Source organism: Rutilus rutilus (genome assembly GCF_951802725.1).
Source record: "Rutilus rutilus genome assembly, chromosome: 21".
NCBI classification, from domain to species: domain Eukaryota; kingdom Metazoa; phylum Chordata; class Actinopteri; order Cypriniformes; family Leuciscidae; genus Rutilus; species Rutilus rutilus.
The window spans coordinates 2346769-2360834 of NC_140226.1; the positions used below are offsets into that span (position 1 = coordinate 2346769).

At 38.7% G+C, this 14066-nt stretch overlaps 2 protein-coding genes across 2 annotated transcripts in view; one reads left to right on the forward strand and one right to left on the reverse strand.

Annotated features, from left to right (window-relative positions):
• The window catches only part of angel1 (angel homolog 1), an 84558-nt gene that overhangs the window by 32256 nt on the left and 38236 nt on the right, over window positions 1-14066 (reverse strand). The window lies entirely within an intron of this gene.
• LOC311281046 (nuclear factor 7, ovary-like) overlaps window positions 1-14066 on the forward strand; it is a gene marked incomplete at its 3' end in the record, with an annotated part of 40152 nt that overhangs the window by 24436 nt on the left and 1650 nt on the right. The window lies entirely within an intron of this gene.

The window sequence follows — 14066 nt, forward strand, 5'->3', positions numbered from 1 at the left end:
TGATGTAGCCGACTTTGAATTTGGGGTCCATAAAGGAGGTCATGTCCAGAAGTTCTTGAGTTGCTGGGTTGTCGTACATACTGTTCATGTAGTCTAGATAGAATCTTCATCTTTATGGACTTTGTTAAATCACTGTCTTCTTCCTTTGCAGCAAGAACTGAGGTGTTCATCAAGTGAAGTACAGGTTTCACATACGAAACACTTACGTAATGTTCACCTGACAGAGCATCTGTAAATTCTTGCAGAGGCTGCAATGCCTGGTTTATAGACTCAAGTACATCTATGTCCTGCCAAGAAGGAACCAAATGTCTTGACTTTCTGTTTGCTGACAGGACGTCGCTTATGGCCCGCTGCTGCTCCAGAACTCTCTGAATCATTTTCTGTCGCGAACCCCACCTTGTAGTGTATTCTGTGATGAGGTAGTGCTCCGTGAGGTTGTGCTCTTTTTGTGCATTTTTCAGGGCCATCTTCTTCCAGCTGTGGGAGAAATGTCCCACTAATCTTTTGCAAAGACCAACAGCTCAGCCGTATTAAGACAGTGTGGTGCCCCCCCCCCCCCCCCCACACAATGTAGATTGTTTCAAAGCAGCTTTACAGAGATAAACGTATAATTTAAGGTAAGATTGTTTTGGATTTATAGCGGTTCTTTAATAAAGTTATTTTCCAGCTAAAGTTAGTTTTGATTGATTCGCTTCCGTCGCAATGATCATTTGTTATTAAATGAGAGGCCGCTAAGACGACACCATTCTCTCTACACAGACTTTAAACGCGAACCTGTGAGAAACGCTGATGGCGTTCACATGCGCATTAAGAATTGGTTCTATAGTTATGTGCGTTTGAATATATGTGCGCAGGTTTGGAATTCCCTACAAACCAAGCCTAAACAAAGTCCTGGTGTTTCCTTATAATTTTGATACAGAATTTTATCAATTCGGGGTAGATACGCGAATTGAGTTTTCCCGACGACCCTTTATCTGTAGAGTGGTAAAGGGATCCTCCATAGGGAGAGACTAGTTGGCACTTCAGCGTTGCGTTGTCATTGGGTCCAGGCGAAGGTCCTTCTTCAGATCTGGATACGGCCTGGATCCGGCAGGCTGCGGGAAAACCTCGTGATAAACAAAGACACTAAAATTAGCGTAGATGCCATTCTTCTTATGATGTAATGAGTACATCAGGATTTATGGGAAGTGTTCCCGGTTCCAGCTGATCTAATCTATGCAGCCTAACATTTAATTATAGAAGTCTATAATGTGTTATGTGAATGCTAGGTCAAAGATAAGTGTCTTTAATCTAGCTTTGAACTGACAGAGTGTGTCTGCTTCCCGGACAATGTTAGGAAGAATGTTCCAAAGTTTTGGTGCTAAATAGGAAAAGGATCTACTGCCAGCAGTCGATTTTGATATTCTAGGTATTATCAACTGGCCGGAATTTTGAGATTGCAATAGACGTGAAGGACTATAATGTGTTAAGAGTTCGCTCAAGTACTGCAGAGCTATAGAGTCAATATGGTCATACTTCCTGGTTCTGGTAAGAACTTGAGCTGCTGCGTTTTGAACCAGCTGTAGTTTGTTTATTAAGCGTGCAGGGCAACCACCCAGTAGAGCATTACAATAATCTAGCCTTGAGGTCATGAACGCATGAACTAATTGTTCCGCATTTGTCAATGAGAGCATATGGCATAATTTAGATATATTTTTAAGATGGAAAAATTTGGTTTTACAGATACTAGACACGTGACTTTCAAATGAAAGATTGGTATCAAAAAGCACACCCAGGTTCCTAACCGACGACGAAGACTCAACAGAGCAGCCATCAAGTGTTAGACAGTATTCTAGATTATTACGTGAAGTTTTTGTTCCAATAATTAGAATCTCTGTTTTTTCAGAATTTAGAAGTAGGAAATTACGAGTCATCCAGTTTTTTATATCAGCTATGCATTCCGTTAATTTTCTGAATTGGTAAGTTTCGTTAGGTTTTGAAGAAATATAGAGCTGAGTATCGTCAGCATAACAGTGGAAGCTAATTCCATGTTTCCTAATGATATCTCCTAATGGTAGCATGTACAGCAACGGTCCTAGTACTGAGCCTTGTGGTACGCCATACTAAACTTGTGATCGATAAGACATCTCTTAATTTACTGCTACAAACTGATAACGGTCAGATAAGTATGATTTAAACCATGCTAGTGCAATTCCACTAATGCCAACATAGTTTTGTAGTCTATTTAAAAGAATTTTGTGGTCAATGGTGTCAAATGCAGCACTAAGAACACTAATAGAGAGATAAAACCACGATCGGATGATAAGAGCAAATCATTTGTGACTCTAATGAAGGCAGTCTCGGTACAATGGTACGGTCTAAAACCGGACTGGAAATCCTCACAGATATCATTTCTTTCAAGAAAGGAACACAGTTGTGAAGATACTGCTTTTTCTAATATCTTTGACAGAAAAGGTAGATTCGAGTAGTTGTCTGTAGTAATGGACACTTGATTCTCTTCTTTTAAGTTCCAGCTGGCTAAAACTTCCCGCAGTCCATGGGCTATGTTTTCACTGGTGTGGGATTCGGGGAAATATACAATGGCCAGATAACGTGCTTTTAATTCAAAATCTTGAGTAAGAAAGTGAACGGTAAAGCTCATGTAGGGCTTAGTCGTACGACTGGACCACAGGTTAGTGGTGCTAGCGTAGAAGTCCACTTGGCGCAGCTCGGAACTCACGGTCTTCACGCATGTGTCGAACATCTGTGGAATATGCAACTTGAGAAAAATAATTTCTCGATGGCAGCTGATATCTCCGGTCCAATTTGTTAACTAGACTCACAAAGCCTTCTCTGCTCACGGTGTTAACAGGCATCATGTCTTTAGCTAAAAAGCACGTGATAGCTTCTGTTAATTCCCTGTGGCGGTGCGACGTTTTTTCATATGGAGTTACATTTGCAAAACTTTGATCAATGCTTGTCTGTTTCATTAGCAGTTTTGGGCCTACTTTTGAACTCGTTATATAGCTCCCTGTGGTTGTGTTCCATGTGAGAGTGGAGATTCGTTGTGTTTCCTCTCAACGTGGCCACAAGTGTTCGGCATGACCTACACAGTACCTGCACTTGTGACACGTCTCCTCTCAAGAAGCCAAAATATATTGCCATATTTCTGACTTGGGAGTTCTTTTTAGCCACAAGTTCTTCGCTACTGTCATTTTTGCTTGTCTCAACACCTGCCATTAGTTTTAGTTTTCCACCATCTGCTCTGAGCGCTCTGAGCCACAAGGTTCCTCTTACTGGGGAGGCGGGTATAAAGATAGTAAGGCCCCATCTGATTGGTCAAATTTGGATAAACAACGTATGCATGCAACGCACAAATGCTTGGCAGAAGTTGGCACATACTTTTTTCTTTTTATTATTTATCGCACCTCTCTGCGATACGGATATTGCATATACTATTATCGCGATAACGATAATTTTTCGATATATTGTGCAGCCCTACTTTAAACTACTTTAAACTTCAAACTAATTTAAACTTCAGTATACTTTAAACTAATTTAAACTAATTTAAACTTAAAACTACTTTAAACTTTTTCAAACTTTCTGGTCCAAACTCTCTCAAGCCAACTTAAAGTTTGTCTCGACAAACTTATGTAGACTAAATTTCTAATTGCTACTCCTCCTAGACTTTTCAAGCTACATTCACCAAACTCGGCTCAGACCTCCAGACTGTTCTGACTCGAGTTGCTATATCTTTTCAGACTGATCCGACTTACGGTTTTCCTAAAAATGACGACTACAACTCGGATAATTCCCATTGAATTTCATTGCAGAATGTTCAAATTGAGCCTATCTAACTGTCTGTCTATCTCTTTCTAACTAAATCTTTCTTTCTTTCTAACTAATCTTTCTTTCTTTCTAACTAATCTATCTTTTTAACTAATATTTCTTTCCTTACTAACTAATCTTTCTTTCTAAATAATCTTTCTTTCTTAATGATCTGTCTTTCTTTCTTTTTTTAAATCTTTTTCTTTTTTTCTTTCTAACTAATCTTTCTTTCTAACTAATCTTTCTTTTTAACTAATCTTTCTTTCTTTATTAACTAATCTTTCTTTCTAACTAATCTTTCTTTCTTTCTAATCTGTCTGTCTTTCTTTTTCTAACTAATCTATCTTTCTTTCTTTCTTTCTAACTAATCTATCTTTCTTTTTAAAAATCTTTCTTTTTTTCTTTCTAACTAATCTTTCTTTCTAATCTTTCTTTCTAACTAATATTTCTTTTTCTCTTTCTCTTTCTCTTTCTCTTTCTCTTTCTTTCTTTCTTCCTAATCTTTCAACCTAATCTTTCTTTCTAACTAATCTATCTTTTTATTTCTTTCTAACTGATCTTTATTTCTTTCTAACTAATCTATCTTTCGTTCTTTTTCTTTCTTTCTAAATAATCTATCTTTCTTTTCTGTTTTTTTTTCTTTCTTTCTTTCTTTCTTTCTTTCTTTCTTTCTTTCTTTCTTTCTTTCTTTCTTTCTTTCAACCTAATCTTTCTTTCTAACTAATTTATCTTTCTTTCTTTCTAATCTATCTTTCTTTCTAAATAATCTTTGTCTTTCTTTCTTTCTAACTAATCTATCTTTCTTTCTAACTATCTATGTATCTTTCTTTCTAACTAATCTATTTATCTTTCTTTCTAACTAATCTATTTATCTTTCTTTCTAACTAATCTATCTCTTTCTAACTATTATTACGATTCTTCTCAAAGATCGCAACAAAGTAAGGGAGACGCCACACAACCACTGCGTAAACAAATACATTTATTTAAATAAAGTAATAAACATGAAATGTCAAGAGATCAGTATAAGTGTTAGTCAGCATGTCACTGTAAGTAGCAAGCTCAAGTGATATCAGTTCAAACAAACATAATGAGAAATCCACATCAAAATATCATCATCAGGAGGAAAGTATATCACATCAGATCGCCGAAGCGGTTGTGATCTCCCGTAATCCACATGTCCCGTCAGCTCTCCAGAAGCCTCCAGAGCCACAACATCACCAGCGAGCCATCGTTTCTCTCTCTGTTTGACCCAGTGTCTTTTAAAGTACCATGATCTGGTTCAGGTGTAAAGCCACGCCCTCCAGCAATCAGCCTGTAACTCAACCACTCATTGAACCGTCACACACACCCCTTTAAAAGATCCGATATCTTATAAGGATCCTCAAAACCTCTCAAAAAGAATCTCAAAAATAAAAATGAACAAATTCATACTTTCCTTTCAAAAGCATTCTTTTTTTTTATGAGATCCAATTCCTGTATAACAAGTGTTTTCCACAGTCACCTCCATTCTTCTAGGCCACTAAATTTATCCCCAGCAATCTGGATCCTGAAAGCATATTAAGGCAACAAAAAGAGAGCACCAAAAAATAGTAACAACTGTCCAAACACTTACAGTACACTATTCGATCTAGTCAGGAACACGAGATAACGCATCTGCCACTACGTTATCAGTTCCCTTGATGTGTTTTACAGTTAAACTGTAAGGCTGCAAAAAGAGAATCCAGCACATTAACCGCTGACTCGGGGACTGTAGAGAGTCAAGTCAAGTCAAGTATATTTGTATAGCGCTTTTCACAATACAGATTGTATCAAAGCAGCTTCACAGTATTAAATCAAAATAACACAACAAGGTTTGTTTCTAGTGGAAAAAACGTCCACGTTTGGTAAGGCTGATCAATAGTATTATTGATTGATTAAATTAAAATAAATATCCCCAACTGAGCAAGTCAAAGGCAACAGTGGCAAGGAACCGAAAAACTCCATCAAGTGACCTAATGGTGACCTAAAACTCCATCAGGTGACCTAACGGAGAAAAAAAAAAACTTGGGAGAACCCAGGCTCAGTCGGGGGCCAGTTCTCCTCTGGCGTTTATGAACTAGAGGCCGGATTTAACTGTAAGATTTCAAATATTATATGAATGCCTGGCTGAAGAGATGAGTCTTTAATCTAGTTTTAAACTGGGAGAGCGAGTCTGAGCAACAAACAGTATCAGGAAGGCTATTCCAGGGTTTTGGAGCTAAATGTGAAAATGCTCTCCCTCCTTTGGTGGATCTGGATATCCTAGGTATGACCAAAAGCCTCGCATTTAGTGATCTTAAAGAGCACGATGGATTATAGGGCGATAGAAGATCCGTTAAATAGACTGGAGCTAAGCCGTTTAGGGCTTTATAAGTCAGTAGCAATACCTTGTAATTAATACGGAACTTTATAGGTAACCAGTGTAGTGATGATAAAATGGTGTTATATGATCATATTTTCTTGATCTAGTAAGAACTCTAGCGGCTGCATTTTGGACTAACTGTAGCCTGTTTATTGAGGATACAGGATAACCAGCTAAAAAAAGCTTTACAGTAATCTAGTCTCGAGGTCATGAATGCATGAACTAACTTTTCTGCATCAGAAACTGATAGCATATTACGTAGCTTAGCAATGTTTCTAAGGTGGAAAAAGGCTGTTTTTGTAACATATGAAATATGATTTTCAAAAGACAGGTTGCAGTCTAGTATAACACCCAGGTCTTTTACTGTAGAGGATAAAGTAACAGGACATCCTACTATGTTAAAGTTGTATTGTGTGAGGTTTTGTGGGTGTTTTTTTGAACCGATAAGTAGTACCTCTGTCTTGTCTGGATTTAATAAAAGAAAATTACGCGTCATCCAATCTTTTATATGTTTAACACACTCTGTCAATTTGGATAATTTAGTGTTTTCATCCGGCCGTGATGAAATATATATTTGAGTGTCATCAGCAAAAGAATGGAAACTAATTCCATGTTTCCTTATAATATTTCCAAGTGGCATCATATATATTGAGAATAATAGAGGGCCTAACACAGATCCCTGCAGCACTCCATAGTTTACTGAAGTTATGATCGATTTTTCTCCATTTAAATAGACAAAATGGTAACGGTCAGTTAGGTATGATTTGAACCAGCTTAATGCTTGTCCTTGAACACCAGCATAATTTTGTAGTCGATCTAAGAGTATTGTGTGATCTATAGTATCGAACGCAACACTAAGATCAAGTAAAACTAGTATTGAGATACAGCCTTGGTCAGAAGCTAAAAGTAAATAATTTGTGATTTTAACGAGCGCAGTTTCAGTGCTATGGTGCGGCCTGAATCCAGACTGAAACTTTTCATAGATGTAATTTTCTTGCAAGAAAGAGCCCAGTTGAGCGGACACCCACTTTTTCTAATATTTTAGACATAAATGGAAGATTTGAAATGGGTCTATAATTTGCTAGATTATGTGGGTCAAATTGTGGTTTCTTAATGAGTGGTTTTATAACTGCCAGTTTAAATGTTCTTGGAACATGACCTAAAGATAAAGATGAGTTAATAATATTGAGGAGAGGCTCTTCCACTACAGGTAACACTTCTTTCAGTAGTTTAGTTGGTATAGGATCTAATAAACATGTTGTTGTTTTAGATGAAGTGATAAGTTTATTTAACTGTTTTTGTTCTATAGTTGTAAAGCACTGTAACTGTTCTTGCGGGGTCGATAATTGAGGCTGAATTATAAGGCGCGATTGAAGATTGAACGTTTACAATTGTGGGTCTGATGCTTTCTATTTTCTCAGTGAAGAAGTTCATGAAATCATTAATACTAAACTGTAACAGGATATTTTGTTCAGGTGACGTCTGTTTATTTGTTAGTCTAGCCACGGTGTTAAATAAGAACCTTGGATTGTTTTGGTTGTTTTCTATTAGTTTGCGGAGGTGCTCACCCCTGGCCGCTTTTAGGGCCTTTTTATAACGTGACATACTGTCTTTACACGCGATTCTAAAGACCTCTAAATTAGTTTGTATCCATTTTTCGCTCTAAATTACGGGTTTCTCTCTTTAGAACATGCGTAGTATTGTTGTACCATGGTGCTTTACTTTTCTCTCTGACCTTTTTTTATCTAATGGGTGCAACAATATCCAATGTTCTAGAGAGAATTGTGCTCATAGTGCTAGTAAGTTCCTCTAGTTCATCTGTTTGTTTGGGTTCAGGCAGCAGCTGAGACAGATCAGATAAGCAATTTGAGAAATTATCTATGGTGGATGGAAGGATTGTTCTGCCTGGTCGATAACGCGGCGCCGCATGACATATTACAGCAGTACGTAATATGCAAGTTACCATGGTCAGTGACATCATCACTTTGTGGAATGATATCTATATCGGTTGGATCGGTTCCATATGATATAATTAAATCGAGTGTATGATTAAGACGATGAGTTGGTCCGGTAACGTTTTGCTTGACCCCAAAGGAGTTTAATAAATCTGTAAACGCAGCCCCTAACGCATCATTTGAATTATCTACGTGTATGTTAAAATCTCCAAAAATGTATGCTTTATCGACGTTGACCAATAGATCTGAGAGAAAATCTGCAAACTCTTTTAGGAAATCAGTGTAAGGCCCTTGTGGTCTATATACGGTAGCCAAGGCTAGAGATAATAGGGATTTTTTTCATACATCTGAGAGCGTAACATTTAGTACAAGTACTTCAAACAAATTAAACTTGTCTCCTGTTTTCTGAGTAACATTAAGAATATCTCTGTAGATTGTTGCAACACCACCGCCACGACCAATCAGACAGGGCTCATGCTTATAACAGTATCCTGGTAGAGTAGACTCATTTAGACCGAAATAATCATTTGGTTTAAGCCAGATTTCAGTAAGGCAAAGTACATCGATGCTATTATCTATGACTATTTCATTTACAATAACTGCCTTAGGTGTGAGTGATCTAATGTTTAGAAGACCTAGCTTAGATCCTAGATCCTAGATCCTGCAGTAGATTTATTATTTGATCTCACTAAACGAGGAATAGACACAGTTTCTATGCAATGTTCTACACTAGTATTTATATCAATTAAATTGGTGCAGAAGAGACTGTGATTTGGACTTTTGGTTACTAGTCAAACGGTGTTTAACATCTTGGAGATGTTATCCGACAGAAGATCCGCTCCGATTCTACTTGGGTGTAAGCCATCAGCACGGAAGAGCCTAGGACGCTCCCAAAACAGATTCCAATTATTTACAAAGAGCAGTTTCTGCTCACTGCACCATGACATTAACCATTCATTTAGAGCGAATAATCTACTAAGCTTTTCATCCCCTTGTCGGTAAGTGGGAAGCGGTCCAGACACAATGATTGTTGTTTCATGCGATGTGCTGCATACCGTCTCGATCAGGCTCCTGAAGTCTTTCTTCAGAACCTCCGTCTGCCGCAGCCTGATATCATTCACTCCCGTGTGCAGCACGACAGCTCCGACGCACTCATCACCATTCAAGATCTCGGGTACCCGCGCAGCGATATCGAAAACACGAGCACCAGGAAAACAGTGACTGTGCACCTTACTTTTACCTAACGTAGCGTGGACGTGCCGGACGATGGAATCGCCGATGATGACAGCATCGCGTTCCATTTCGCGAAGAGGGGAGAAGCGGTTCTGGGTGGAGATCTCGAAACTGGGAGGGGCGGAGAGATTCTTGCTCTGGTCCTGGCTCGCGTCTTCCGCTGTGGAACCACCCAGGCTTCGTGGTGGTGTGTCGGAGCCGGAGTGAATGAAACCATGGCTGATCGTGACCTGGGCGCTCGGGACCGATGCTGAGAAACACACGGAGTAGACGAGGTCGGGGTCAGCGGGTTACTAACGTTAATCACTGATTAGTGTGCATCGGCGCGTGATGTTTCAAGAGCTAAACGCCAGTCTCTCAGCTCGGCTTGTCTCTCTAAAAGGTCACGGATCTGCTTCTCTACAGCTTCCAGCTCAAACTGCACCGCGTGCAGCTCGAATGTGTCTTCGTTTATATATGTAGCAATATAGTCAGGTACAATGTTCTTAAATTGTTCTAAAATAACCAAGTTACGCGACTTCTCGAAATTATCAACTTCGGAAGCAATACACCAACGATCAAAATGTGAAACAAGTTCTCTTACCACTTCAGAATGTGTTCAGAACTGCACTTGGCCATTTCCCCTCTTCCGCTATGGTCTCAAATAAAGAGAAAAAAACATCAGGGTCATGTTCGTTGAATTTAGGTATTAAATTACCGGCAAAGTCAAAACTGCCAGACGAATGTAAATTTTCACCACCCTCTGGGGATAATATACCCTCCTTTATTAATTGCAAACGTTCCGCCTGCAGCTCAAACTCCCGTTCTGATTTTTAAAACTCAATTTTTTTCTGTGCAAATTAAATTTCGCGTTGTTTGAGCAAATTATCTGTTCTTAATTTTTCTATCTCCAACTCATACCGTTTAGTCTCCATGACCAAATCTCTATCGTGAATCTGTTGCATTTGCAAAATCTCTTTTTTCTGTTCAAAAGACAACCCTGAAAAAATATATAACGAAGTTTTTATTTCAACGTTATGTTTTTTCTTTGCGGAAACGATCAAAAGATTATTTTCGATTAAACAATCTCTCACAATAGAACGAAGTTCATTCTTCTTTATTTTTTTATCCACATCACCAATTTTAAAAAGCTCTATAAGTTCCCACAATTGTTGCTTTACAAACGAATTGAACAAGTCCTCTGACGGAGTTTTAACAAATTCTTCAACGGATGTCATTTTAACCTTTAACTTGTTGATTACACTCTCGACTTAAGGGGGGGGGGGTGAAAAACACTCAGTTTCAGTCAATCTCATGTTAATCTTGATACCTATAGAGTAGTATTGCAACCAACATATCTCCAAAAAGTCTTTAGTTTTATTATATTTATAAAAGAAAGATAGGCTGTACCGAGTCTTTCCGGAAAAAAACAAGCGGCTGGAGCTAAAGAATCACGAGCGCTGTTCACTGATTACTTGCTGTGCTTACGCGCCGATAGCTAACAACACACAGACATTTGAAGCAGTTTTACTCACCGCCTGCGGTTCCAACGCATGACCGTGAACCTTTATCGTTGGGACTGCTCCATCCTTAAGCATTAGACAATCTACAAATCCGGCGTCGAACTGGGCCTTGTTTATAAAACAATCATCGTCGAAATGCAGGGAACAAACAAGAACACTTGCACAACTCCGTTGATGCTCTGGAAAAACAAACTCCATCCACTGGTCCCTTATCGCTGGGTTCTTTGGGAATCTGTGCAGGGTTGTCTTGCCCTGGCAACCAAAAACACACTTCTTTCTTTGACATTGTGCTAAAGCCGAGCACAGCGCTTTGATGGGCGTACTGCTTTCGCTCTCTTGCTCTGGTCTACGGGTGTGCGCGCCCTTCCGGGAGAAGTGCCCTTAGGACCCGTATAAGGAAATTCCGCCGCATCTGACGTCACACAGGCCCATACTCGAAAAAAAACTTTCCGAAACTTGTGACAAACCGGAAGGAGTATTTTTGCCACAGAAATCCTCCATCAAATGTACAACTTAATTTTTTAAACTTTGTCCATGTTTAGCATGGGAATCCAACTCTTTAACAGTGTAAAAAACTCAGTATGCATGAAATAGCATTTCACCCCTCCTTTAAAGTAAGTGCATTTAAAAACCTAATAAGCAACAGACCAAAACACTCATTCAACTTCTCCCCTTCTACCCTACCTAACAACCCACTAACCTATTCTATGCCTAATCTTCATGCAGCTTTCAAGAGTAAAGTGACTTTAAACACCAAATACCACTGGTTTCGAAACTGAGCAATACAGCCCAATCCGTAGCCACGGCGGCGTGCTTCACCCAGAAGCCTGCACAAAAATAAAAAAGCAAAATAACAAGTCAACAAGGTTGCTAATACCTACTGGGGAAAAATGAATAAGGTTTCATCCGTACCTTAATAACATGCACTTACCTTAAATGACTACCTTCAAACTCACGGGACATTTCCAACATAATCTAATCAAAGATTTACGTACATCTCCAAAATAATGTGAAATAAACAAGATGAAGTTTTTCACATTATCATCCAACAGAGCACTAGTCTAACAAATGAGCTAAACAATGCCTACATTTTAATCCAACAAAATCTCATTTGTCAACTAATTACTCTTTTAGGACGAGCCCCCATTTGTTACGATTCTTCTCAAAGATCGCAACAAAGTAAGGGAGACGCCACACAACCGCTGTGTAAACAAATACATTTATCTAAATAAAGTAATAAACATGAAATGTCAAGAGATCAGTATAAGTGTTAGTCAGCCTGTCAGCATGTAACTGTAAGTAGCAAGCTCAAGTGATATCAGTTCAACCAAACATAACTAGAAATCCAAATAAAAATATCATCATCAGTAGGAAAGTATATCACATCAGATCTCCGAAGCGGTTGTGATCTCCTGTAACTTTTCTTCTTCCTTCTAACTTTTCTTCTTCCTTCTAACTTTTCTTTCTCCTAACTTTTCTTTCTTTCTGTCTTTCTAACTTTTCTTTCTTTCTTTCTAACTAATCTTTCTTTTTAAGAGAAGATTTTAAGAACTCTATAAAAACTCCATAGTAACCATCTGTGACAACTACCAATCACCTAGTAACACCATAGCAACCACCAAAAATACCTTAGCAACTGCCCTGAACACCCTAGCAACATCTAGAAACGCTTTAGTAACCACACAGAACATCTTAGCAACTACTTATCAACCACCCACAACACCTAGCAGCACCCTAGCAACCACCCAGAATACCTTACCAACTGCCTAGAAACCACCCAGAACACCATAGTAATCACACAGAATACATTAGTAACTGCCGTGCAACCACCCAGAATACCCCAGCAACATGTTAATAATGCTAGCAATCATGCTAATCATGCTAGCAACTTTTTAAAAACATGCTAATAACATGCTAATCAAGCTAACATCATCTAGCTAAAACATGCTAGCAACATGCTAATATGTTAGCATCATGCTAGCAACATACTAATCATAGTAAATCATGCTAGAATGTGGTAAATCGTAGTAAATCATCATAGAAACATGGCAAATCATGTTATAATGTGGTAAATTTTGGTATATCATGCTAAAACGTGGTATATCATGGTATCACAACAGGTTAATTGTGTTAGCATCTACCCAGTGGCGAGTTTTGCCACTGCAAGCACCACTCACATTTTCTTCAGGAAATGTCCATTCTAGTTATAAAGTTGGCTTGAGAGAGCCAACTTACTGAAATCCTAATAAACTTATTATTATTATTCTTTTTCTTCTGCCCCTAAAATTTCTAACTCAAACTCCTCCTAGAGCTTTAACTCTACATTCTCCAAACGCGACTCAGACTGTTCTGATTCAGTTGTGCTATATCTTTTCTAACTGATCGGACTTAATTTTTTTTTTATTTTTTTTTATGACAATCAAAACTCAGAAAAACTCCCATTGACTTAACATTGCGGAATGTTCAGATTTTCAAACTCCCCAACTTTCAAAAATGAAAATCTAAACTCCTTGAAGCCCAAGACTCAATCAAACTGCCATTCTATATACTATATGAGCCATTTAGGCTCATTTAAACTAATAAACTCTCTACTCCATTCACTTATAAACTAATTAACTCATGAATTCATAGACTTATGAACTCTTAAACTCATACATTAATAAACTCTGAACTCTAGCAACACCATAGCAACCACCCAGAACACCATACCAACACCCAGAACAGCCTAGCAACACCATAGCAATAACCCAGAACACCCTAGCAACCACCCAAAATACCTTAGCAACCACCTAGCAACCACCCAGAATACCATAGCAACCACCTAGCAACTCTGTAAAAAAAACAGCCAACACCCTAGCAACCGCCTAGCAACACCCTAGCAACCGCCGAGCAACACCCTAGCAACCACCCATAACACCCTAGCGACCACCCAGAACACCGTAGCAACCTACTAGAAACAACCTAGCAACTTTAAACTACTTTAAACTATTTTAAACTTCAAACTTAGCCTAGAAATCTAGACGCACCCTAGCGGCAGCAACATGTATTTTGCAGCCAGGGCAGTCTAGCAACTCTCCATAGACTTTCGAGCTGCAAAAACCTAAATTGGGTCAGGCCAATCACGTCGCTTATAGAGTAGGCGGGGCGGGCTTAACATATGACGACAGGGTTGCGACGGTTACCTGCTAC